A 3857-nucleotide genomic window follows, 5' to 3' on the forward strand; every position below is an offset into this window, starting at 1 on the left:
TACAAGAAAAGTTAGAAAATGTAAACGTTGATCAATAGAAAAGATACCTACATTATTAACCCTCCTATGAATGAAATCGTATCTATCACCAAACTGTTGAGTATAATCAGTCATAAACTAGTACCAGAATAAGGGGAAAATAAAAATAAAAATAATTCAAAGAAAAAAAAATCAACAAAGCACCAGTCCCCGGCAATGGCGCCAAAATTTGCTGGCTTGTCAAACCAGTAAAATAAAAGTTCCTACTCTAAAAATATGAATTCGAGCATAGCGGTGAGTAGGGTCGTATCCACAGGGATTGGGTGATTTATTTCTTTGTGAAGATAATAAATAAAAAGGGGGATTATGAGAAATTAACTAAATAACTTACTTGAATAAAAATAAAGACAATAGCACAAAATTAAATAAAACTAAATCAAGAAAAGGAAATACTCTAGTCAAAAGTCTAATCTCCACTTTGGTTCATTTAACTGATCATCGATGCGAAGGTAAAATCAATTATTTATGAATAAACTGGTTATGGTGGTCAACAAGCTCTGACAACCTGCCTCTCCTTACTATTTCGATAACCACAACAAGCTCTGTGACTATTTCTCTTGCAATTAAGCAACCCTAAACAAGCTCTTAGGATTTAACCTATTGCCAGCATTAATAATTAGAGAAGCTACCAATTCTAACCAACAAACACACAATCTCGGTTCATTTAAGTTACATTATATATTCCCGTGACATATATTCGAAAGTTTATTCTACAATCAAATTATATCTCTCGTCACAAATACTAAAACCATCAAACAATTACAGATTTGATATTTTAGATGGCAATAGATTATTCCGACAATTAAATAGTGGCCAATTATTTAATCGTAGAAAATAATCATGATCATGAATGAGCAGGAAATATATAAATACTCATAGATAAGTGAAACAAATAAATCAAATTAGATCTCACAGTATTAGTGAACCAAAGTTTCAATTATCCTTCAACTAGAGAAAAAGTTTGGCTACCTCTCGCAGTGATTCGCGGCCACAAGAAATACTAGAGTTTATTGGAGAGAACAAAGAGGAAAAGGAATGAGAGCCTGAGTAATGGCTCCCCCCTCCTTATACTCCTATGAGATTAGTCTAATGCCACAGGAAGAAGGAAAACGTCTCCTAAAAGGAAAAGACTTCCTTTTCTAGTCTTATTCCTACTTAGACTAATTAACTAATAAAAATTTAGTAGGATAATTACTTTCCAACTGGAATGCATCACTCCGCAATTGATCAGAACTTCCAATTTGTGGCTAATGTAGCAATCAAGGACACAGCAAGTGCAATCCCGTGGGTTCCATCCTTTACTTTGGTCATCTCGCGTGCCCACGTCTTATAGAGTGCGGTCTTCTGAAAATTCAGCTTTAATGCCCTTTTTACTCCCTTTTTCACAAACAATTCCTAAAAACAACACCAAAAATCAAATAGGAGTAAAATTCATCGGTTAACACCATATTTTAGCAAAATAAAGGGGAAATTATTCATAAATATAATGCACAATTAGCCACTTAATAGTACCTATGAAAGCGAGAGCCTAATTTAATTTCTAATTCTTAATAATGGAGCAAATTATCAATATTTCAATTACAATTCAGTCCCGTACTAACAAGAGCACAAGCAATATTTCGGACCAAAAACAGGGAAATGAAGAAATGGGAATTAGGAACGAACCGGCTTGACACTGGATTGAGCCCATCACCGAGCTCCAAACTCTGGGACTTACATATTCAAAGCCGCCATCTCAAACTACTGATAAGAATTCATCCAAACTTCAAGATTTTCGCTCGTTTTCCCTTTCACTTTTGATTAAGTTGCCAAGTATAAAATAAGCTTAGACAAAAATCATATTATTTCATCAACTGACCATTTCCTCGCAAAATTTCCAAATTCACCACATAGTTCCACTAAATTAGCCAAAAAATAACAAATAGGCAAAAGGCCTATTAAAGAAGTCAAAAATGAAACCCCAACTACTTGAGAGAAGGGATTGATTGGATGGTATTAGGGAGGAATAACACTTACACCTAACTTACACTTAAAAAAAAAAAAGCCCCCCGAGCAAGTCATTTGTTCTAACTCTTTGATTTGCGAAGCTTTCACCTTGATCAGGAGAAGGACTAAAGAGATATTTTGGAGAGAAATAGTAGGAAGGGTTAGAAAGAGTAAAGTGAGGTCCAACTCAAAATTCTTCCAATATAAAAACTTGCTCAAATTATTAATTAGCCCCCCAACTTCTAAACTTAATCACATAAACCTCCAAGATTATATAACCTTCACTAATTAACCCATGAAATAAAGTTAACATGGTCATGAGTATTACACTTATGCTGCAAAATATTTGGAGAAAAGTGTTAGAGTTTGAATTTGGCATACAGAAGAGCATATGCTTTGAATATTAAACTGTCTTGGCTTAGATTTTATTGTGTTAGGAAGAATTTTTTTGATTAAATAGTCTGGTCGCGTCTCTTGCATCTTGTGTCTATATATATGGAAAGAGAGAAACAAGAGAATTTTCACTAAGAAAGAAAAAGCTACTCCTATCATGTTGCAGCCCATCAGCACTGAGGTTAGAGCACTGGTAGCTTCTTGGAAGAAGATTAAACTAACAAAGTATAGCATGGAATTTTGATCTTATATTCTTACCGTGAGTATTCTGTTTGTTTAGCTGGTGACCTTGGGTGTTATTTGTAATTAGTGTCCTTTGGATGGTGCTGCTGGTTTGGCTCTTTGCTGCTTCTCATAATAAGCTCTGTTTTTGCTATATCAATAAAATGAATACCTTACCTAACAAAACAAATGGAGGCAATAAGGGGACAATTTTCTTTTTTTCTTTTTTAAATACAACAATCACAACAAAAGGAATTGACCCAAAAAAAATAACAAAGTATAACAACTTGATTTTGTCAATAATAATAATAATAATAATAGCAACGACTTCAGTGCTAAATTCTAGATTAGAGTGCCTTACAGTTAAGAAAAGTCCTAAGTTGGACCTGCGATCTGAATTGTTTCAATTGACAATGGTGTGTGTTTCAACAATAAGAATAGACTGGAAACAAGAAAAATGACACAAGTGGTCAAGTTTAGATTGGGTTCCCTCAAAAACGGAAAAAAAAGGAGTATGTTGACTTAGTTCTTTATTCCGAAAGGAGTTCAGCATTAGTTTTTAACATTGACGGCGTCAATCATTAACAGTATGTTGCAAGTTCAGATTTTGGTAGCTTTGTTGTCCCTAATCTTGAATTACAACTTGGTGACCTGCCTTAGATTTCATCCTTTCTTTAATTTTTTTTTTTGGGTTCTGGATGCAGTAATAATTCTTCTATTGTGACCCTGTTGCTTTAGAAAATGGTGCTACTTAACTTTCTCATTCTTATTTTTTAGATTTTTTAAAAACTTTCTCATTCTTATAGATATGGAAGTTATTTCTCTTTTTTTTTCAAATATTATTTTGTTTGCTCATAAACATGTTTTCCAACCAGTTTTTTTTTTTAATATTTTCATCCAAGTTTTTATCTTACATACATCAACATCATAAAAAATATTATAGTAATTATTTCAATTAATATTTTAAATAATACACTATCCAGACACACTTTGTGCATCTTCTACTTTGTTTTAATTTTAATTTTTGGTATTTTATTCTTATTTTTGTCAATAAGATGAAATTTTAAATGTACAAACCAAGTAACAACACTTAATTCTAATACCACTAGCATTTATTTCCAAAATGAACACTATTGAAGTTTTGCATCTTTGTTACAAAATTATACAAATAACCTATAATGATAATTATTTGGTAAGAGAGTTTTACACTATTTAGA

Source organism: Coffea arabica, chromosome 7c (genome assembly GCF_036785885.1).
Source record: "Coffea arabica cultivar ET-39 chromosome 7c, Coffea Arabica ET-39 HiFi, whole genome shotgun sequence".
Classification (NCBI taxonomy): domain Eukaryota; kingdom Viridiplantae; phylum Streptophyta; class Magnoliopsida; order Gentianales; family Rubiaceae; genus Coffea; species Coffea arabica.